We start from the raw sequence: 25,433 nt of genomic DNA on the forward strand, positions 1-25,433 counted from the left end.
CTCCGCTTTATCGCTGCAGCCACTGATCGTACGTCTACCTCCACCTCCCCCACACCCTCCAGAGATCTCTATCTCATAGCCTTCCTCCACATCTATAACATCTCGGTCCCACCGTTCCAAGGGTTCACTGCGGAGCCAGACTAACGTCGCTATCTGATCTACATCGAGGAAAGATCACTGTAGGCTATTTTGTCATGATGTAACTTTTGAAATATTTTAACCAAAGACACAGCCAACTAATCAGAGCATAACATTTTCCTGCAACAAAATTAGATGAGGAATCATTGTAATTTGTTTAAATAGGATGCAATAAAAGTTAAACTAGCATTCATTGAAGAAAAATGCGTATCGGCTCCCACTAAACAGTGATCTAGTGACTGGGATGACTCTCAGCTACTAACTACTACACTAAATTTAAGCTCAACATCTGTAAAAGTGTCTGAGTGATAGCCATTTTTGCGTTTTGCTATTTTGTGCTATTGAATCGGGATGACTCCAAAAGTAAATCAGTCGTAGATGTACATGAAGTTTCAATAAAATCTGTCCACTGGTTCATGAGATATTTTACTAACAGACAAACAAATAAACACACACACACAGGCAAGTAAATGATCTCTCATTTTTAACAGTGACAGGTATTAATTAGTGGCACACAGTGTTAAAAAATGTGATTGCAAAATTATTGTTGAATATTGCAATGACGAAACCAACTGCAATATACCCAGATTTTGCTAATTGCTCTCTTTCTGTGTTAACCTCTATCATATAGACTGGGTGTGGGCATCATGGGCTGTGAAAGTCCATTGGACTAACCACATATATTATTGGTTTAAAGAGCATGAATACAGTCACCTTCAGTTTATTACACTTCCAGCAGTCCTTGTCATTATCAATATTGCACATACTGAAATTGCGATAATAACTTTTTAAAAATTTTGCACAGCCCTAACAATAAATGATACTTCCTAAAAAGAGATGGCACATTGTCAGAGTGTTACATCAGCGTCTCCCCTCAAACCAGGCCTGTCTACTACAACGCCTCAGGTCTCTTTTAAAGACAAAAGGCTTAAAATATCTCCTGCACACCTTTAACAACCAGCCTCTTTATTCTAGTTTGATCACATCAAAAGTACTTTTGTTGAGGTTCAATCCACAGATCCCTGCCCATTTTAATCAACTGCCGGAGAGCTGTCATGTGGATAATGTCCTTGTCCCTGAGGCATGCCCGGGAGAGGCCCTTAACACAGAGCCTCTAATCCACCAACCCAGCATCCACCCTCCCTTCATTTGGGGATCTGAGTGTGTTCTCCTTGCACTGCTGGAGTCAACAACACCAGCCATGTTTATGAGGAATTAGCCGAGATTTTAGTAAAATGAACAAAAGGGAGTGACGGAACACGCATAGTTAATTCTCCTCCGGACAACACCTCCTGCGATTTATGATTCTCCCTTACAATAGAGGGCACCGCACCTCGCCGACCCGGATTAGAGCAAAATCCAGGCAGGAGGCGGACTCTGACAACCTAACTGAGAGGGTTAATTTATAATTAATCTTTTCCTTACTGTGCACAGTGGCTTGTTATTTCATTTAGGTCTATCTCTGTATGAGTGCACTCTATTGTTTGTTTTTGTGTTCTCACCGCATGAGCATTAGCAGTGCAGTGTGTTTCAACTCCTTTAGCATTTTCAGCCTCATTACTTACATAATTTGTTCTGACATGCACTCACAACAACTGAAGCATGCTGTAATTATGACTAGCTGTGGTTCTGGTGAACCTGAGGTTGCAGTGACGGGCCCCAGCCATTTGGTGGCAGTGCAGGGCTGCTTCTATGGTTGTCACACCAAGTTAAGCCAAGCTTTCCACCCACCATGTCCAACCCACATGCTTTTGGCTATGAGCTCCAGCCTCTGATAGCTCCAGGCTTAGGCTGCTGCTAGCTCCCCCCCACCCCCACAGCATTGCTGCGAGATGCCTTCATCTCTCCCGAAGAAGCGGAGCTGGCTGGGCGCTTGCTCAGGCCTGACAGAGGCTGTGCCACATCAGGTGAAAGCAGTGAGAGTAGAGACACAGGGGTGCCAGGCTGGGCAGAGCATGCATTCACACAAGCATACTTCACCAAAGCCCTGTCTGCAGCAGCTAACACTCTTACCCTCCACCATTGCACAAGCCCACGGATGCTCAGTGCACTCAACAGTAAAAAGGGACCAGCTGAGGCAGACTTTATAGTTTTTTTTTGTAAGTATCAGTACAAGTATCTGTGGGATAAGCTGCAATACTGAGCTATAACACAACCAAGATCAAATATCCTATGATTTTTATTAAACCATTAAAATAATATTTCTTCTTTGACGCAACAGTAATTTGGCCATTCAGACAATAAGGATGATCTAAACTGATTTCACACAGGGGACTCAATCAAACACTTGGAGGCCCTCCCAATCTGGCAGTCAATATCTTATTGACACGAGCTGTGGTGTTAACTGCCACTTGGTGTGAAACAGGCAGCTGCTGGCTTGCTTGAGCTTGACCAGTGCAGTGCCACTGATCCCATTCACCGCGCCTGCCTGCCTCCCTGCCAGCCAGCCCTGCCTGCTCTGTTTACGACATCAAAGACAGGCACAGTTACATAGGCAGCCATGCTGAAGCCCATCCCCAGCAGCCTCGCGCTCCTCGCAACACCGTGAGATGGCCTCTGCATGCAGGCCACTTCAAAGACCCCTGCTGAGATGCCAAGATTATGTTTGAATCACGCCGCAGCAAGAACACACCCCAGACACGGCCACAAGGGTTGAACAGTAACTTGGGACAGATTTCCTGCATGCAGCGTTGCAGCGAGGCATGGGTGTTGAGAATTAAGGGGCATGGCGGAGAGTGGAGGCGGTCAAGCAGGATGTTGAGGCTCGCTCTTTGTCTGTGGCTGAGCAGCTCAAGGACACTGATTCACAACACTAGCAGAACCTTTGAGGGGATGATGTGTGACTCAGTGCACATGTACAGAGAGGGCAGAGAGGCCATTGCATGTTCACCCAGCGCCCTTCACTGTCTTCACTGTCACAGTCGCTGCTACAACAGATTGGTACAATATGAAAGACCAGGAAGCTAACAGTCAAATGTGAACACACACAACCATCATTAGGTGTTTACAGCAGTCCTATCGTAATTCATTTTGTCAAAAGCATGACATGAACAGACAACTGGAATCCTGCTGTGCATGAAAAACTTAAAATATAGATTCCATCACGGATATTATAAAGAATAATTCATATGATTGCGAAGCTGACAACTATACTGAAAATATGATTTTTTTTTTAACAAACTGGAAGTCATCATGATGTCTAAACTAAAGAAAATTATACGCACATTTATTTTAGACATTTATGTCAGTAGAGAACGTCCACAAAATCAAATAAAAGTGACAATCCTGTAGTCTTGTGCAAACATGTTAAATCTCTAGTCAAATCTCCTGGCTGTTCCCACTGAAACATTGGAATACTGACATAACGCTGAAGGATTAAGATTATCCCTCAAATTACACACCGATGCCCAGGCCACCATCATAATGCTCGGAGCTTAACCCATTACTCGATTGGACCATTAAATCACTTTCTCATGGCCTTATGAGTCACAATAGACGTGCACAATAAACGAAGTCTGAATCTAAGGCCTGTGCAAATGTGTGTACACAGAGCAGCGTTTTTATTTTTCCATTGGTATATTTAGATTTATCAATGTGAAAGAAAGCATGTGAAGCTGATGGGGAAAAAAAACTCATCGCCTTGTCTGTGTGTGATGCTGTTTTTGTGTGTGTTTCAGCCGTGTTGCACTGACAGCTGTCAATGGCAGAGTGACGCAAGCCAGTGGGCTCATGTCACATATTATGTAAGATGGACAGGGCATGACATTATGAGCAGATTAACAAGTCGTTTTCTCATCTGATAAACTGTGATAAAATATATTTTCCTCGGAAAAAGCTTGAAATGAGCACGTTTCTAATCCAAGGACAGCTTCTTTAAGACACAAACACAGCCTTTACACGTGGTCAACACACAATCATCAGCAAAACAATCTGGCACAAGCAATGATTTCTTCATCATTATTTGCATCTATTTATTTTTTTGCATGAACCCCCCATTTGGCAATGCAGATCAGCTGTCGGTTAATAAACAAAGGTTTTCTCTAAACAGATACCCATCAGATCGAGCTGTAGAGAGGCGACAGCCGAACAAGAGATGGAATCAGATCTCTGCCTCTCTCATCTGCCAGGGCTCTGCTGTCATGTGAACTCACACATTACATTTTTTTTTTATTCCCATTTATGCAACAGAAGAAAGGTTATTTGAATGTCACCAGCAAACGCTCTGCCATGTAACACATTCTGTACAAATGTGGTATTTGTTTAGGGAACAGAGACTGCTGGCGTTTTTACCACCGAGTTGTTTTAATGGCACAAACGGGGTGGCATGGCAAAGAAAACAAACAGCGAGGTACAGAAATGTAGTTGCAGAGCAAAACCTCAATATCGCTGGATAAAACAGCTATCCTGAAGCCATCAAAAAAAAAAAAAAAAATTCTGACCAGAGGGATTACAAAAAAGCAAGAGCATAATTGGCACATTTTGATGTTTCTATGCTGAGTCTGGCTAATTCCCCTCCAATCATTGAGCTTTCTAAGCTGTGATCCCCCTCACAAGAGACCAGTTGTAGAGAATTTTCTGTTTCAGAAAGTGGCCTTTTAAAGCCTTTCTCCCCATTATTCCTTTATAACAGCACAGTGACTTTGCTGAAGCTCAGGTCTGGGCCGTTGCCCTGGGCTGCTTTATGGATGAACTCGTGCGTGAATCTCTGTGTTTGTTTGTGTGTGAGCCCTATTAATATTTCAACACTGCCCAAACTCCAGATGCCTGTACAACACGGCAGTGCTCCTCTCTCTTCATGTCTCCCCCTGTATTTACTTGACTGTTTTATTGAAGTGCATTCTGACACCCTTTATGAGGCAGAACAGGAGAGGGTGAGGACGTATTCCCAAACTGCAGACGTCTCTCTTCGTGTCTCTTTCTCCACCGGAGTAACAGTAATTTGGGCACTAATTTATGAGTTGTTGTGGCAAAGATTGACGAGCTTCCTGACTGGGAGTCTGCTTTGCTGCACTCTAGGGGAAACAACAAAAGCCTGGGTTTACTGAGCAGACGAGCACCATGAAGGGTAGCATGTGTGCGGCACTCTTCTCCCCTCCTTGTCTTCCCCACCTGAGCTTGAATCCCCACTTCCCCACCCACCTCCCACCATTACTCTTCATTTCCCTCTATGCATTCTCTCCTCTCCTCACCTATCCTCTTTTTGTCTGCAACTATGGTGACAAGTGAAGTTTTGCCCGGCTGATGGGGACCGGAGGGTGTGTGTGCTCATGGAAGAAATAAATAAAATATCTGCGTGCTTCATTTAACTATAAATAATTCTGTATTTCTTCCTATTATCACCAAACATGTTTGATCCTGTGAATCTATTTTAACAAAAAGCTTTTTTTGGAAGCAAAATGCAAGTTTTTCCATTGTGCAGCGTGAGTTTCATTGTTTTGTTTTTGTGAAGAAAAATACTGGGATCCGCCAAAACTCAGAATCACTGAGGCTCAAATCACACAGGGGCAAACTGATTGACTGGTGCAGGCTCTGCTCGTTGAATTTTAAGAGTTGACTGAAGATTCTGTGATGCTTCTGACCAGTTTAAGTGGGCAATGGTTAAAGGCTTGATGGTGGTATGGCGCTTTGGTTAAGCACCTCTCAGCCCCGAAACTCACCGCAGGGCAGGTTGCCTTTTAGAAAAACACAGGAATATATAAATAATGAATCCTTTAAAACCTCCACTGCAATTACACGCTGAAACCTTTACATAACAACAAAGAGCCTTGTTCCATTGCACCAGGGAATTTGCTCCTGCCACACTGTACAACTTCCTTTCCACTATAATTGCTGTATTAGTATGCATTTCTGTACGACAGGCAGAATTCTGCTGTGTGTTTGTGGAGAGAACATTTCTACTATTTCCACACTTAAATAAAATTTCATATCCACACATCTTGCATGGTCTTTCTGTCAATGGGGTGGCAGTAGGTAAGCTTTTAATGTTTATTTTAGATTTTGGCAAAGTGTACATTTGGATGCATCAATTGTGCATGTGACAGAATATGAGAGAATAGAATAGAATAGAATAGAATAGAATAGAATAGAATAGAATAGAAAAGAAGAGAAGAGAAGAGAAGAGAAGAGAAGAGAAGAGAAGAGAAGAGAAGAGAAGAGAAGAGAAGAGAAGAGAAGAGAAGAGAAGACATTGGAGGTCCCAGCTCAAGCTGCTGCTCGGGGTCAGTGGGTCAGAGGCACACAGCCAGAACACACATGCAGAGCAGGCTGAATAGTTCAGCTGACAGTAATTGTCCCTCTGTGGTCTCCTTAGGAAAACATGTTTCCAGACAACGCAGTCCGGCTGCACGAGCCAGATAATAATCATGATCGTGATTCGCTCCATCGAAGAGGGAAGCTCAGCATAAGCCAGTTATGGCAAGAGCTAGTGTTTCCATATCAGAGATTCAAATTGCTCAGGGAAACCCTGATGACAAATCTTGCACAAAATTTTATACATCAATACTGCTACAATTAGTAAATTTAGGAGCATCTACATTCTGAATTTTAATTTTAAAACTGTGAGTTGTGCCGTGCAAAATATTTTGTAAGGGTACCCAAGTGAGGCTGTCCAATCGTTAGTTCACCCTATAATCATATATGATTATATCATTTTCATAGACTTTTTTAAACATTTTGTGGGGTTTTTAGTGAATATGAGAAAAAAAAAACTAACAAAAAAATTTAAAATAATATCTTCTTTGACAGGATTGCCAAACTTGTCAGCTACAGGTACTGTGTTTCAACTCCAGCAGTGGACAAAAAAAAAGACAACTCTTATCAGAAACCAGATTAAAAAGCATCTACTCTTGCTTTCTTCATAGTGTTCTAACAAATTGTCAAAACTAATCTGAGAAAAATAAATAAATAAGATAAAGTGTTGCAATACCAGTGCAAAGTCTGTCTGCTTTTAAATTTGGAAAATTATTTTAGTCCAGTGGATAGAACTCAAAAGGCGCCACGCAGCACTGCGGTTACTCAACAGTTTTTATACCGTGGCTGATGAGCACCACTGCTGCCATTCTGCTTGAAGGTCCCAAGTTTTCATCAGCTGAAAAAGAGCAGGCAAGGACAGGGAAGATGAATGACATCAATGGCCAGCCGATACTTCCAGGGACTTGTGATTGAGACAAATGAGCCTTGTTACATTAGCTGGGATACTGAATCCTGCTGCTCAGAGATCCAGCGCTTGATAGAGCTGAAACTAGAGGCACCCAACCTTTCCACAGATCACCGGTGTCATGAGGCCTCAGAAGAGGAGCTTTCTCAAAGTGTCTGCTTCACCACACTTCATTCTTCTTTTACCTATTGTGCTTTTGGCTCCTAATTTATGTGCTGCACAAAGATACACAGGTTGCTGCTATTTGGCCTTCAAAGATTTCCTGACCCTTCTGCTTTCCTGATTCAGAATAAACATTTAGTACAAACAAGTCTAATCCGTGCATATTACACTTGAATACTTTAGTTTATCAATTAATATGGATCCCTAGTGCTAGAAAATGTGCAAAGTGATTGCACAAAAAATAAAACCAAACTAAAAAAGAAAAGTAACTTTGAAAAACAAAACTGTTAGTATCAAGGGCAAAAGTCAGCAGAGGTTCTAGATTTTAATGGTATAATGACCTAAATTTATGAATTAAAAATGAAAATGGAATGAAAAGAAGTGAAATCTAGATAAAATTAATATTTGGTTTGGCAACAATTTGCCTTAAAGACAGCATCACTTTCTTTCATCAATTACCTTCCACACAGTTTTTGAAGGAACTGAGCAGTCAAGTTGTTCTAGTCAACTGAGTGGTGAAAAGGACTCAAAGGCAGACAACTCAAGCACAGACGGCATGTATGTGAAAGTACCCAGTAATTTCATTAACAGATGTTACTGACATGGCAGGCAAAATCCAACCACTAAACCTATGAGTAGACCATAGCAGGAAGAGAGAACGTACAAGAATTGGGACAATAAATGAACAGAAACTGGGAGTATATATATTGAGGAAGTAATTACAAAAACACAAACAGGTGGGCAGATTAACAAACTCAAACAAGTTATGTGGGGAGCAGACAATCAAGACTAAAGGACAAGAACATAAAACATACCATCACTTTCAAGACTCCTTACTCTCCTTAATACTGAATATAGATCTTAATGATATTGGCTCTATGTTTTAGGGTTGTCATCTTCAGAAAAAAATTGGGGCCCCAGTTTTTACTCTTTTTTTTATAGATAATTGAGTCACTTGCCCTGGTTTACACATAATAGGCTTTTAAACTGCAATCCCTCCACAAAGACCACATCTGAACGGACTTCTCTGGACAGTCGACCACTGTACCTGGGCCCCACAGGTTTTTGACAGTTCTGAGAAGACGGTGCTGCTGGACACATTCCCTTTTCAAAAGGAAGTCAGCTTGACGTGTCTTTCATCTGAGTTTTCTTGGCCGGCGACTGCGTCAAATGGTCCTCAGTGTTTCTTTGTGCTTCTTGAACAGATCTTAACACTTCAGTGTGCTTTGTAACGTTTGCCTGGGAGAGATCTTGCTGATGTAGTGTAACTACCTTGTGTCTTGTTGCTGTGCTTTGTCCTGTTGTGGTATTTGATCTGAGGTTATAAGTGGTTTTTAAACCATGAAAAATCTCTTAAAAATGGTAATAAATACAAAGCCTTGGACAACCGGTTTAAAACAATTACAACAAATACATACATGTTCCACAAACACTTTGGTACTTGGTGTAGAAAGACTAATGAGTAATTCTACTATTATTTCCCAGCTATTTGATTTGTATAAAAGGCCTTCATAGACAACAGGGGTACATGCAAAGTAACTACAGCTAAACAGAGCTCATGGACAGCTTGCAGCCTGTCGGCCACATTCCCCTGCACCACTGTTTTCATAGTCCTACAAACATCGGCCCGGTTTTGTTTAACATGGCAGGATTAGGCAGCCATGTGCAAAGCGTGCTTCCTCTCCTTGCACACACTCTCTTCTACCTTTTGGTGAACCAGCTTCCCTGACAGCCGGTGAATACGCCACGGTGATCTAATCCCAGGCAAATAAACAAGTGCCAAGATTAATGATTGCATAAACACATCCCCCAGAAGCCCTGGAATAACAATCAGCTCTTAAGTCTGAGCCACGCAAAGGCTCTTGGAGTCAGCTGACAGGCAGAAACCTCTTCCCCCTCCTGCTGCCTCAAAACAACATGAATCGCCTCTGCTTTGTTGCTTCATTAAAGACAGGAAGCTGTCAATATTTTCACTGGGAGAAATGGTGTGTGCTGAACAAAGAGGAAGCGTTTGAAAGCAGAAGGGTCCTTCATAGTTCTTAAGTGTTGCACTTCTTGCTTATTGTTGCTAATCAAGGACACAGAACAGTGTGTTTGGTCTAACTAAATATCCATGTCTTTCTGAAGCCATAACAGTGCCAACAAGACAGGAATACAGAGAAGATCTTCATACAGTGTAGATTAATTTGTCAAATTTCTCCTGGTTACGAGTTCGAAAGCAAATGAATGTTTCATCCACTGGGATAAAGGCAGTCAAGTTCATATCCAAAGTAATTTTATAGGCAAATGTGAAAAAAAAAAAAATATATATCACAGCTGCACCAGACAAAAAAGAGCCATAAAAATAATATTAGGAGCAAGGACCGGCCTCTCATTCCTGTCTAACCAGGTCTGTAGCTATATGATGAGGAGGAAATTGTAGCAACAGGGAGAAATAGAGAGTGGAAAAGGACAGCGAGGAGGTGCAGTGCAGCCCACTGGTCCAGGGGCAGGAGAGCGTGGGATGTCCAGCTGAAGTGGGAGGCCCATCTCTAGGAGGTTGTTCCTCAGCATGAAGGCAGAGCCAGTAGTCGGCCTAATGAGGGGTGAAGTGGAGCCCCCCTGTGGGACCCCCTCAGGCGCATTCATTAGCAGATGAAATAGTATTTCCCGCGGCAGAGCAAGTGTCTGTATTGGCTTGAACGTATTTAATTTAGAGCCATATGAACAGAGGGCCACACTGGTCAGTTTGGCTTTCATCAGTCAGGGGAATCAACATTGCAGAGCCGCTGAGCCAGAGCCTGACTAAATGGTGTGTACAGAATTGAATTATGTTTTTATATAGTTTGGATTTGATACCACCTTTGAAGCTAACAACACTCAGATAGGTCAAGTGTGGTGATACTTCCAGCTATGGGTAGAAAAAAAAAATCTTATAAAAAAGGCTTTTATAGTGAAAATGTGTGGCTTATCACAAGTTTCAATTCCTTCAATGCATTGCATTTTGTTGCATCTTTTTAGCCGCAGGCAAAAATAATAGATTCATTTAGCCAGTGGTGGTTTGTGGAAGGGAACCAAGGATTATGGTAATGCAGCACTGAATGCTGCTAGCAAGATACAGTAAAAAAAGAAACTACTGCAGCAGGAAGCACTGGATGAATATCTGAGAAGGTTAATTTATATGATTGCACAAATCTGCATTTACAAATACATACTGAAATTCTCAAATTGTGCAAGGTATGGCGTTTGTTAAGACAACAGAAGAGGCAGACTTCTTTCTTTCTGCCGTATGAAAGACGGCTTAACAGGATATCAATCCACTGCAATTCAAACACTCTACATGACGTTTATCACAGCGGCTTATCCTTGTTTCTGATGAATCCTCACATTTATTAAGGCTGTCTTCTCGCCTTGTTAGATATGTATAACCAATCTCCTGTAATTAGCAGCTGCTAACCTTTGGGGTGCTAATCCCCCATGAACTGTGGATTCGTACATCAAAGCCCACACACTCCCTTATAGCTGGTGCTTGAAATTACACTTCATTTGAAACCTGCAATTATTTGTACAGCATAGATGCAAACAGTCTCCTCTTTTATGTCTCCAAGAATCCCGTGGGTTTGCGGTAAAGAATCCTTAATCCACTCCAGTGGAATCCAAATATAGAGTTAACACTAGCTCCCGAAAATGTAGACGCTCAGCCAAGTGCCTGCCGTGCAAGCCGAGTGTAGAAAGCGCTTCCTCCTTCTCTTTAGTTTATAGTTAGGATTTGATCTCTTTAGTAGATTAGATGCATCATATAAGCAATGGGGATTGCCACAGGGGGGTATAATACTTAGATTCACCAGCAGCGTTGAGATCCTGTCCTCTTACAAACAACAGCTGAAAGTTGATTAAATAATCAATTGCATTGCACTTTGTTTAACGTAATCACATGGCCAGGACTCTGTCAACAGGGTGAACGCTGTTTTAAAAGTCTGCTGCAATTTGCACTCTCGTCCATTCATGGCTGGGTTAAACCCATTGTGCAAGGAGGGAGAGATTACTGAGGGCGAAAATAACCATGATAGCTCCACACACACACACACACACACACACTCACACACAAACTAACACAAAGAGGATGCCTAAAGCATTTACTTTCTTTAATGAGAGACATGAATCTCATGTATCAGTGATGCACAGCAAGCGAACAGACAAGTTGGCTTTATTTCCATCAGTCTACTGTTTTATCCTTGTATCGCATCAATACCTGTCAGTTAGGCAGAATGAGATAAACCTCGTCAAGCGAGGCTGACTCAGGGCCATGGTAAAAATGCACACCCAAAAAGTTCAGGTGTTTCTACGCAGCGATAAACCCAAGCATGATTTGTAAGCACAAAAAAATACAAGCCGAGTGTCTTGTGAGACAAGACGACACAAGGATGATCCTTCGTGCATTTAATCTAGTAAGTGATTAAACAGCAATGAATAAACAATGAGCTAGTTTGGTATTTAGAGGAAACTATACACCTCAGCTGCCACCTAAGCCTGTGATGGAAATCTCTTTACTTACCTTATTGTAACAAGGATCCCTGCTTCTTTTACCAGCTTAAATGGGGAACTGACACCCCACCTGCTGGCACCACACACAAATAAATGCATGCATAATTGCGCAAAGTGCTATTAAATGACACGGAAAACTTGACTGCGACGGGAAGATTTGAGATTCAAGTAGCTCAATGTTGTTTGGCATGCCAAAGCTTAGTGCAAAGCATGTGTAAATCTGCTTCCATCTGTGAGCAGAGATATAACAAGGATGTGGGATCTTTAGAAGCATGTGCAATAATGTAAGATTTATCATAAGACAAAAAAGCAACATATAAAGAACTCGGAGGATCAGCTTTGAGCGATGACAGTACCCCTGCAGGCAACCAAATTATGATTTATATACTTTGGCTTGAGAGTGCATGGGACAGCCATGTATATATCCCTGATAGCCGGGCTTCTCACTGCAGCACGACAGCGACTCAGAGAGAATACATTTGGTGTAAAATTGCTTCATCTGTTTACAATTCCATTTGGAGTTTATGAGAAAGACAGGCAAACACAGCCTGATATATTGCCCCCGTGTCACGGCATGGCAGGAGCATCCACACAAAGATTCATCTCTCACTTAGAAGCCAAATGATACGTCTAATTTGCTGCGAGCACAGTTATTTTTAACCTCTCCGAGCTGTCAGATAATGGAGCCCAACTGTCAGCGCCGGTGTGTGCGAGTGTGTTAAAAGGTTGCAAACTCTTTTCAATTTACCATTCCCTTTGAGGGAATTACAAAATGCACATTCCCATTAGTTCACCTGATTGACGTTGCTCTTTTCTTTTATCAAAACCAAAGGTGGGGAATAAAAGGCGTTGAGTGAATTAAGATGGATAGATCCAACAGCAATCTAAATTTGGTTTTCACATGCATTGTCAATAACTATGATGCCTTAAAAAACACCTCAGAAAGTTTGGCGAGAAATGGATGTTATTATACTTATTAATTAGGCAATGTGATGTTTTTTTTTTTTTACTTTAAAATCTGATGCTTTATCTCTAGAGCTTTTTATTACGTTTGGGGATTTCTCTCTGACAAGAGAATGAGATCTTAGTGAAACAAACACTTGTTATCTGGCTACAATGGTTCAGCAGAACAGTGTTAAACTAATGAAAAAAGCCCATTACATAAGCCCATTGGAAACTGTTCTTAATAAATGACCTGGCTGTGGACAGCATGCTAGTGTTAGTGGTTTGGCTGATGTAATTTAGGGCCCTAATGGATTCTCTGGGCTAATCAAACATGGGCGTAAATCCCAGCATCTTCTGTGTTGCAGTGAATCAGATATATTTAACAATTGGCACTAGTTGTCCTGCTCTAAGAAGATAAAATAACAACATACACTCTTTAGGAGTTAACTGCATTATTAATTAAAGGCCAACCATTCCCTGAAGGAATGCATACTGCACATGGCCTTTAACGCCAGATCGTCTTACGATGAGATGGGACAGAGTTATAGACATTTTTATCAAACCTTGTAAATGACGTTGTGTGCAGTCTCGTGCAAGATGTCACAACAGGTGCTAGCTCTCAGAGTATGCATTGAGGATGGCTCTTGGCTACTACTGCACCACATTTTTGCCTATCTGTAAAATTGAGTTAAAGCCTTCAATGTGTTTGCTAAAGTCTATTAGTTGTGGTGATCACTTTGACTAGGTTGACTCCAAAAGTTCATCAGTTGTAGAGGTACAGCCAATGATTACTTTCTGAGCATGTCATTAAACTCTAACCCCCTCGTTCATCACATATTTTGCTAACACAACAGACAAACATAAACACACGTAGATATGGACATTAATGCTGTTTTGCCTTCGGAGGTAGGTGATAGTTAGTTATTTTAGAAACAAAACAAAACAAGTGGTAGGACAAAACACAATTATTTGCCTCTGAATGGAATCTCATTCTCATACTGCAAATAGTTCCACTGTCCCAAAAACCAGCTGACCTCTAATGTTTGCTAACTCCAGCTTAACTGTGCTGTTATGTAAGAGAAGTGAAGGCGACATGTGGTGAACGAGCTCTGTTCACCTCACCCATTCCAGAAAAGGCAACCACATGTTTGTTATTCTGTCAGTGCTCCAGCGCAAAAAAAAAAAAAAAAACTATCTCAGACAACATGACACTTCACACCGATCGGGCTCAGGTCTTACTTTAGCTTTAAGGAAACTTGAGATCTTTGAACCAGACTCATGGCACGACCCCAGCTGCTCTCAGCCCTGTGATTGCATGACCGGGCCAGAGCTCAAGAGGCCTGTTATAAAATAGTTCCTGACCTCTGTGTTTAACTGAGCAAAGGTTGTTCATGCTTTAAAACCACTCCACAAGGTGTAGAGTCACACTAAAAACAGAAAATGACAGATCTTACAAAGCTAACAAAATGATGACCTTACACTAAAATATGATCTAAAAACATTTTACTATTGTTCTAATTTTTGATTTTAGACTCACATCATTTACAAAAAAAAAGAAAATAATTTTTAATGGAAGATAACAGTTTTAGGAGCTTAAAAATGGGGCATTATCTGTTTTCTTGCAAAAGATTCATGCTTATCAAAACATTTTTCTTTTTTGGCAAGCAGGCTGATTCAGTACAATGCTGTTCTTGCTCAAATAAAAAAAAAAACCTGCTGAAAAAGCCGTTATGCATTCTAAACAAGAGCTCACACATCATGCAAGTGAGCAGCAAGCGTACAGTGAGTCTGCTTGCGTATTGGCAGTGTCTCCTGCCTCACTTAGGAAGCTAAGCTCCATGCTCAGGTGCCAGCAGCAGTGCTCTTTAGGGGGTTACATAAGTAGCAGCTAATGGTGCTTGGTCAGTATTTGAGATCTAATCCTCAGAGGCAATATGAGCTGCTAAAACAACTTTCTACACGTTGTTTTGTCCCATCAGGAAACGTGACACCTTTTATGAACTGAAACAAACCACATCCAGGGGGTTCGAGCAGGAACAATGATCTCAAGTGCACAGATTTATTTCCTCGAGCTCATTTGAAACACGTCACTTTACAAAGGAAAAAAAAAAGTCTAGAGGATCTTGCTACGAGACTATCAATTTTCTTCTGTGCTAATTAAAAAAATAAAAAGTAAAATTCAAAAAACACAGATTACCTGTGATTTAGTGAATTAGCCCTGGTACCTGATGCAGATACACATTGTTTATTGTGCTACAGTTTACTAAAAGCTTGTAACAATTGTAATTCTAAGCCTCAAGTTATTCAACTTTCTATGTAAAAACAATATTTTTTTATCAAACCAATTAAAAGAATAAGGCTCTGAAAAATAAATTACCATAATAGTCTGGCCGACCATTTAGAGAGCCTGTCAGTGTTGTACTGAAAAAAGCACCCCAGCTGTGAAAGGCACCTCTGTCATGGGAAGCAGTATCAAATACAACAACACTATGCTGCCCATCAAAGTGCCTGATCTTTAATGGATTTAGTAAGCTCAGGTGTTGGGGATGCCACTTATTTAAAGCATGGCAAAAGTTGCTCTAATTACTAGGCTGACTGATCAATCAATCAGTCTAACTTTACATCTCATCATTGCTATATCCATGAAAAGCTTGTGTTTTTCCATGACAGATACATTAACAACAAAACAGACACTGGGAGAAAATATTTTATCCCAGATATAGATACATCTTAACACTGATTACTGGTAATGTCTGGACAGATATTTCTGATCAGTTAGGAACAATATCAATGGATCACAAAGACACTGATTTGGTACAGTTTCATGTGGATGGTGTAATGTGTGAGCTTCTCTCATGGACAGTAATTCCCAGTTTAATGGCAGCAGAGTGGACTTGGCAATCCTGCAGCAAGCTTCAATTACCCTCATAATCTGTAATGACTGCATGATATAATAATGATATAGTATCTATAATTACCATGATGATGCGAGGCAGAGTGTGTTGAAAAATCATTTGTATCATCACCACTGGGTAGCATCATTATTAATCTGACAGCACTCATAAAGCACTTTGTTTGTTTACCCTGATTGCTCCTTTGCTACCCAAATAAACAACTTGGCTCCGTTGAGTTACAGCGGCGTAATTTGTTGGAACAGCAAAAGCATTTATCTATAAATTTATTTTCAATTTGAGGTAAGCTGCAGTCATGAAAGCTAAATCACTACCAGGGAGAAGATTATTCTAATTACTAACCAGCTGTCGCATATGCTGCACGAACGCAGGATGTGTCAGAACACAGAGCAACCAGTAATCAGTTTCACACAATCATCCGAGCACACATTTACATCTTGCACTAGATGTTGAACATGAAATTGTCTTAATTTGTATGGTAATGTTGTTAAACTAAAAGAAGCATATGCGATAAACCGCCATGACTGAATTTAGAAACACAAATTTTATGGTCAATTTGTGATGCAATCTCAAAGGCAGAGTGTTTATTTTACAGCTGTAATAAGGCTCACGGTATTTTAGTTTCAGTATTATGAAAGATATTCTGACCATCTGACTGCAAACAGTCCGCTGTAACTCATATGCAAGAACTAATGTGTGTAATGTTTATTTTAGAAAGGGGAAAATGAAAAGTGAGTCTTAAGGTATGCCGTGATTTAGTCACACACTGAGCTGCTAAGGCAGAGCAGAGGAATTTTCTCATATGATATGTCTGTCTTTTACCAAGCTTCAGCATATCTGAATTAGACCATAATGCAAGCATAGCTCGGTCCCATGGGTTTTCTTTGCCATTTGTACAGCTAGCTCTGCAATCCCCCCTGACAGGCCTGTTTATGACTGCTCCGCTATCAGAGGGGTGAGCAGAGCCAGGGACGAGCCTTCATTAGAGATTAAAGTGACCGTCACAAAGTCCAAAATCATCACTGCTTCCAACAGCAAGGCGAGCGGAGACACTCAATGGGCTTAAAACTCGTGCATCAACAACAACTCAGTATCAGAAGGATCCTCGGCTTAATGCAAGTTCCCTTTTTCATTTCAATATGCATTCATGAACGACATTTCAAAACTTTTTATTGGCTACAATCAGTCTTGTCATGTTCATGCCAAAGGTGTGAAAAAACAGATGGTTTATTAAATGCCATACCAATAAATTACCTTCAAAAGGTAATAATTTAAGCATTTTAAAAGTATTTAACATGCAGTTACAACAAACAAGCTTGGACTGGTTTGTGTAAAAATCAGAGACAATTTTTTTCCATTCCTGGAGATATACTATAACCGCAAAGATTAGCTGAGATTGCCTTTAGCGGCAAAACTTGTGCCTTCCTGATCCAGAGCCACTGGACATTATTACTTAAATGAATATGAGACCAAATATGTGCAGGATGGAATTCCTGGCCTTCTGACCATCTCCCTAACCATAATCACTGAAGATGCCTTTCCCTTCCAGGCATTATGTACTCTCTACTCATCTGTCTTTCCCCCAAACTCTGCAAAGAAAGAGATGCTACTCTTTTAGAAAACTGGTAATAATTTAGAAGAGAACATCTAAGCACAACTTTAAATTCTGAAAATAAGTGTACCTAAACTGGAGGTAATGAAGAGCTGCTCTGAAACATGGAAAATAATGGTAGACGGAGGTTAAACAAAGCAACAAAGCCTTTGTACACATTACGCCATTTCTCCTTCCATCAAAAATTCTTGCTGTACCTCCAGAACAAAGCATCTATTCTCCGAGGAACATGAAAGACAGACATGTGTCAATCACCGCTCCTGCAACTCCGTATTTCCTGTGTCAGAGGCTGCAGGATGGAGAAATGTGCAATATTCTGATAATATTTCATGCAAACTAATGCACGTCAGAACATTTTCCTGCTGGCCAGAAGGAGGGGGGAGCAAGAACAGGTAATTATTGGATTGCCTCGAGGCAAGAAATGATAGAGATTGCAGAGAACGGGGATATTTAGCCCTGCTAATGAAGGCCCATGTTTTGGGAGTACAGTTAAGGGGGAGTGAAGGGAAGCTGGGCTGGGGCTCGGCAGGAGGTAAAACCTGATAAGGCCATCTTACATAATGGACACTACCAGGCCAGGCTAGCTGTTTTGACGGAGGCTCCCAAACCACACTTTTGCTGCAATACACTCATAGCAGTGAGAAGTAAAACACTAACTGGGTATTATTATATTTTTACCATATCAGCTAAAATGACTAAAAACAGACTAAAACTTAAAAAATAAATAAATAAAAACACACACTGACCCGTCTATTTAACCTCACTGAAGGGTTTATGTTTGCCCATCTCAATGTCCTTTCTCAAAGTGCTTAAAAATAAAGACAGAATGCTTATTTTGTGTATGCAGCAGTTCCCCCGGACAGATATGAAAGTTTAATCACGGCATTAGGATTCACAGGCATTCCCTTGCTAGCCCTGCTAGCAGACATCAGAATTGCTAATTTGCTGGTTTGCCCAGGAAGGGCTGGCTGATGGTTGAGGAAGGAATGAATGGAAACAGGAGTCGGATTTGTCCAGATAACCTTGAACCCCAACACTCAGCTTCCTGTGGACGTAGAGAACTTAATCAGTCCCTCTTCATCACACCGGTAGGAGCTGCTGTCCAGTGCAGCAAGCCAGGACGGTGCCACACTTCGCTCTTACCTGACTACTCCAAGGGTGTCACCTGGTACAATCATTTCCACAATCTCTCTCGTCTGTTCTGATAAAACCATTAACTCCTGCAAAGATACTACGAATAAATACAGCAAAATAATTACTATAAATCAGATACTGATCAGATACCAACATTAAGCCCAAAATCATTGTAATTGTGATTCAGTTTCTTATCAGGACAATTAATTTCCATTGCTTGTGATGAGACTCCACCAGAGGCATCGACGTGATAAAGAAAAAGGGTCCTGACAGGGCTATGAGTCAGCAGAGATGTGGAATTCAAATTAGCCAGGCTAAGCAGTTTGGAGCTGATGATGATTTGAGTGGACTCACTAGGCAGCCCTACAGTACAGTACTGGAGCCCAGGGCTGAAAGGTGCTGGAGATACTCACAGACGCAGGTGCTTTATCAGCAAACCACATGTGAGGGGAGAAGAAGTCATAACTGTAAGCTGCACTCATGTAGTATTTCTATTAATTTTATCATACAAGCTACAATTTCCATTAATCCCTTTTCCAGACATATGTACAAGATTATTCCACATTCCCAGAACACATCTTCACAATTTTCTTCATCTTAATGAATGGTGGGTGGAATAGCCACTCTGAGTCCATCATGAGAGCCGGGCTTGGGTTATTAACAAACCCAAAGTGGAGATCTATCACTGGCAGGGAGAGATGGAGCAGCAGGAGCACAAGTCTGACTGTTTTCTGTCACAGCCTCAGCTGTGTGCATGCACTCTCCTTGCACACTGCCATCTTTCACTCCACTAGACACTTGCCTCTTTGCCCACTGTGCCCACCAGGCCCGGGCAGCACGCGCCGCTGCAATAACATCCATTTACTCCCTGCCGAACTCCCACAGATCTGAAGTGGGGAATGTCATTGAGATCTATTTAAATTTTACAGCGCCGAACATCAGGTGCACGGGTTAAAACCTGTTATTTCATGAGCCGCACACACAAACACGCTCAATGCATGTGATTAAATGCTTCATACGAATTCAGCTTTGATACATTCTCCAGTAAAACCTTGTCAAGCTGACTGGTTAAACGTGATGGAGGGTGGTAATTGCGTCCCTGCAGCGGGGCCAGCAGCCTTTGAGTGTATGTGTGAAATTAGTGAATTACACGTCCCCGGGATTCAGCTTAGAAAGCACGAAAAACACACACTGTAATATCAATACAGCATATACTGGGAGTATTTTGTTCATGCATTGAAGCTGTAGGAGTAAACGGACATTAATTGGCTAAAATATGTGAGGTAGGACCTGATGACCAGAGATATGCGCTATCAAAGAGTCCCACCTTCAACATGTTAGCCCGAAGGCAGGTTTAATTCTAACCTGCAGATGCTGCCTTTGTCTTTGAAGTGAAGCGATGGATGTACCAGAACAGATGGAGTTGTTGGATGCTTTCAGAAATTATTAATGGCAAGCTATGATCCCAAATGACCTTCAGCAAATAGTCTCCCAGCACTCGAGTACACAGGCAGCCCTGCACATCCATATTGTATTTGGACAACACACCTGGTTCGATGAAGAAAACAGTAACCCATCACTACTGTACGTGCAGCTCTACAGTAATCCATTTGGGAAGGTCTGCTTCTTTTTTTTTCGCACCGAGGCAAGGCGCAAGCATTCAATCACATTAACTACAATCATATGTTTCAGGAATAGATCTGAGATTTATGCAGCAAACACACTAATTCCGTAAAGCCCAATTTGTTTCTCCCACAATGGAGCCACACACTGAAATTAATCTGCAGAAAGCCTTTGCTGTAGTTTTAAAAATAAACCCTTCATCACTAGAAGCTTTTGTGGTTGCTCAAGGAATATACTATTGTGTCATCACATCTATCTTATAAACATAAATCAGTAATAAGCCATGTAATATCTGCTGTCTATGGATAACATTCAATTTTCATACTAACTGAACAATTTAAATTGAGCATCGGAAATAAACCGTCCCTGATTCTCCTTCGGAGAGTTGCTTTAAAAAAAGTAGTATAAAATTGTTTATATTTATGAGTGCATACAGGACAATAAAGGATTAACTCTAGTCACATTTCCAAAAGCTTGAATGTAAATAACCTCAAAAATGAAGAATAACAGTACTTAGTTACAAGACTAAATAAAGGAAAAATGTTAGTGTTTAAAACTAATAGATGGTATATTTTACAAAAAAACATGATTAAACTTGAATTTCGCTCATACTGCTCCATGCACTATGAAAAATTGTCTAAACTGCTCTTTACAATTAACATGGAACTTTGCTTTTATTGTTTTTAGTGCAACAAATAATAGGTAGGTAATAGGTAATAGCAATGACACAATAAAAAATATATAGTCTTCTAAAAAAAATTTTCTGAATACTTTACTCATACTCATTATTTGCAGAGAGAAATATAAGTCTAACTCTGAGACATACCTAGCTGCAGCCTGGAGTATTGGGCTCAACACTAAAAGTAATTGGTTGCCGGCTGTGGATGGTGAGGACCACATTACTAACAGGCATAGGAGACTGATCAATGGTGCAAGTGGAGCAGCTGCATCCCCAGTTTTTTTAAGTGAGGCTGCAAACTTATAGTTTTGTTTCCTTAAAATCAGGCTAAATTTGGCTTAAAAGTTAAAGTTATGTAAATGTTTAAAGTTGGTTTTAGACATAAAATAAATGTCTGCATGTTGCAAGATTAGCAAGCAAAAATAACAAGGGTCAGTGTGGGGCTCAAACTCAGATCTCTGATTCTCAAGTGCTTTGTGAATCCAAATGAGCTAAACAGCCACATCCTTTTAAAGGCACAGACAAGGCTGTGTACAAGTCATGATTTGTATTTAGGTTTGTGACCTCCCAACTTTGCGCCACCATTTTTTTATATGATGAGGTGTTCATGCTAACTGTTGTGGTCCTTTGATAGCAGAACGTCTTTGCCAGTTTAACTATTTAACCCAGTAAATTGTGTGAGGTCAAATAATGCAAGCCATTGTCTGTTACCTAAACAGACAATAAGCAGTTTGTAATTTCTCACATGTTCAGCACCACCTTCCACGCCTTTGTAAATACTCTAGTTAGATTCAGTAACATTTTTGTGTCTGTGTTGCGTCTATGCTCTGCTTCAGGTAAAAAAACAAATGCTTCAAAAAATTTGCTGCTGCAAGAAAGATGAAAAGCAGCGACTAAAATGGCTTCTGCCTGTTGGCTTTTGTCTCTTCAGAAAACCTCTTAAGTTTTCAGCTCCACTAAAACCCCAGTCCAAAAAGACATGATGGAGTTTTGATTCTAGCTAAGTTTAAATTTAATATTATAGTACATTATAACTGATTCATACTGAACAGGATCTTCTGCAGGCTGCAGCCAGGAATACTCGAGCTCTCTTGTACCATTAGCGAAGACTTCTACATAATTTCTGTATCCTTAAATTTAAAAAAAACAAAACATTGGAGCTTTGTGAATGCACATGTTCATATTTATACTAGTTTGGGGTCATTTGCGCTAGTTTTACACTTCAGTTCAATAGGTAGCGGTAATGCAACGGTTTGCAAACTGTCTATTTAAAAGGAAAATTTTGGTGATTTCCAAAGTTTGAAGTGATTTGTGCGTCTTTGTAGTTCCTGAAGGATGAGCTGAACAGATATGGTAAAAAGTGATCTCCTCACACAGCATCTGCTCAATAAAAGCATCCATGTTCTTTTCCTTCTCCTCCTCTTGTATTCATAGCCTTCTTTAAATTATTTGTATTTGGCAACACTTTTTTATTTAGTGTTTTATCATGATGCCTGTGTTTATAGTTGATCATGGTCTCTGTGGTCACAGAATTCTGGGCTACATGTGGTCGGTCGCAGAGGGGCCTAAGGGGCCCTCTTGGACAGGTACAATAACAAGGTCAAACAGGCCTTGAAGTCAAGCAAACACTGAAACCTTGAATTTGCTCTTTGGTTGCGTATATTCACTGACTACTACACTCACCCCTGCATATTTTGATATAAAATGCAAAATACAAACAATGATTCACTACTGACAGATCACACAGAGCATCAACCTAAATGACTATCGGAAAAAAAAATTCAACAATTTTCATCAAAGCATAACAAAGCTAAATTAACGTCAAAGTGAAAAACACAAAATCAAATACTGAATTTTAAACATTATGGAACAAGTGTTATGATAACTTGTAACATTCCAGTTTTCATCCCAATACCTGTTAGTATAAATCTAAAATTTCCAAGACACGTTTACTCAGGATGCAGTAATTTAATCACCATTTTTTTACCTTCATTAATTAATATGAAAGAGTAAATATTCATGTTCATTGAAAAATTATTATTACTCCTGATAAAACTATTAGAAACACCAGTTATTAAATACTTTTTATATTGCATTTGCCATTCTTAACAAATAATTAAAATGTAATTTATGATGTATTTGACTCCTTAAGAAATAAAACTTTGTAAATTTGAAATGATTTGTTTTTAACATCCTGAAAATTCTTTTTATCTGTGTGCCTCAACATTTCAAACTATTTTAATTTTTTTCACCAATTTCTTCCATGGAATACTGGTGCTCTCATACTGCTCCGCCTAATTTTTGGCTCCTCATTCAAAGCTAATGCATACAAAAATAAATAAATTAGGCCTGCTGTCATGAAGTTATGCTTCAGGTGCTAGGAAACATAAAATTACAAATAATGTGCATGAACTGTGCAGGAAAAGCACACAAATTGGTAAGACCATTGCCTGTAAGCACGAGCGGTAAACCGCAAACTCTGAACCTGCCTGAAGCTATTATGCTAGAAAATAGATCACATTTTACACCTGTGCAGGTTTAATTGGAGATATACAGCTCATTTAAGGAAAACTGAGAAGCTTTATGAATGATTCAGGAAGCAGGAACCTGCAACATTTTGTACAGCCTCTGCATGATCTGCATCGCAAAGTTTGATAGAGAATAAATACTGTAGTGGTGCTCTCACAAGACTGCATGTCTTCAAAGAGCTACATCTAAGGGATGAATTGATCAGACACTTTTTTCTCACACGTAGCAGGAGCACAAAAAGGAATTAATTATTTGAACAGTGTCTAGTTATATGCCACGGCCTCTCATTAATTATCTTCGGCCTAACTAATGAGAATCTGTAAATGAATACAATATGCGTATTCCATGTTTACTCAAGTTTGGTTAGACCAAAGCAAAAACAAAGTCCCTTATGTATAAATTACAATAATCTTACATCAAGAGAGAGGGGGGGAAAAAATTATGTTGAGATCAAAGGACTGGTGCCCAATGTAATCATGTGTCAAAAGATCAAAAAACTTTTTTACCAACTCAAATGGGCAAGGTGCGTCAAATGCGCTGCAGTTGATCTATGGGTATCTTTGAACTGGAATGTCTGCTTCACCTATCCCACTGTGTCTGCATTATGGTCCGTAAACAAACAAACAAACAAGCAAAAAAGTGCTGTGCCCCCATGTTCTCCTGTTGTTGGGAATTAAAGGCACAAGGTCCCGTTTATGGGTACTGCCATGTTGAGCACCAGGGACGTGGGGCTGAAAGTCCCACTTAGTCCCCTGCACACAATCATGGTGTCACATGACTTTTCTTTTAATCATGAAATAACTAATTACAGTTCAAAGTATTTTAAAAATGAATAATAGAGCATGCAGCGGTGAAGTCAGAACTACGTTAAATATGAGTCAACACCTGAAAAAAAAAGAAGTATATTTTAAAGCTTTTATAAAGGGCAATATAGTGTTGGTTTACATGAAAAAGGGGGGGAGTTAAAACTTGTACTGGAACTAGACAACAGAAAGGTTGGTTCCGTTTCAGCTTCAACGTTTTTGTGGGGTGTCTAGGGTTTTTTTCATAGATAGTGGTCTGCATTCATTGTAACTTTTACATTTATTTATCCAAAGTGGCAAACGAACATTCACAGCAGGTCTTTTTATATATTGATATAAAGCAGCTATGTTGTTTCACAGAAAGTGTTATGAAAATAAATTTTATCACAAGTTGTGGGTCATTTAGATTTGACTATCTGGACATTTGAAAACACAACATTCAAAACCATAATTTAAAAATTTGGAAACACTTACAATAATGGACCTCTAAATATTAAACTATTTTTTTTATCTTACAGCTAAATATTTTAATGTTATGACACATAGAAATGTATTTATTTATGTATTTATTTTTTACTATACATATAATGTTCTTGATCTAATACTTGAGGGGTGAGAGATCCAAATATATTTATCTTAAATGACTGTTATCAATAATTGATAATGGGGTCGATGAGTAAACACATTTCTACTGCTGTGCTTTATTGTTTTACCTCAGCAGTAACAACACAAACTAAGGTAATTAGCATGTGGCTTATTAGCTGATTATCAAAGCTATTTTCTGAGCACTGCAGCTATATTTAATATCAATAATAATATATGCACAGCATGTATTTTTTTCCACGAAACAGTAACTCAGCACTGAATCATAGTGAGACAATAAAAACAGCAACACAGTAACGTGTTTCAATGAAGCTCATACCAGTCTGGTGCTGCCTTCAGTCTCATTATGTAACAAAATGCTCTATTTAATGTAATTACAAAACAATTACCATCTCATGTTACGTGCTTAGTTGAAGATTTTGTTGTAGACTATTCTGTTTTTGATGAAAAACATTTTATTTAAATTGTAATTTAGTTTCCATAAAACCCATGCTGCACCTTTTGAAGTTTTGCAAAGAGACGTTTTATTTGTATATAGCTTTACATGACTATTTCTCTAAAAAACACATCCTGCACTGTGTTAAAGAGCAAAAAGATTTTACAAAAATGTTAA

General features: G+C 39.9%; 1 protein-coding gene across 2 annotated transcripts in view; it reads right to left on the minus strand.

Annotated features, from left to right (window-relative positions):
• The window catches only part of roraa (RAR-related orphan receptor A, paralog a), a 194,217-nt gene that overhangs the window by 16,468 nt on the left and 152,316 nt on the right, over window positions 1-25,433 (minus strand). The gene's annotated exons all lie outside the window — the stretch shown is intronic.

Source organism: Kryptolebias marmoratus, linkage group LG11 (genome assembly GCF_001649575.2).
Source record: "Kryptolebias marmoratus isolate JLee-2015 linkage group LG11, ASM164957v2, whole genome shotgun sequence".
NCBI lineage: Eukaryota > Metazoa > Chordata > Actinopteri > Cyprinodontiformes > Rivulidae > Kryptolebias > Kryptolebias marmoratus.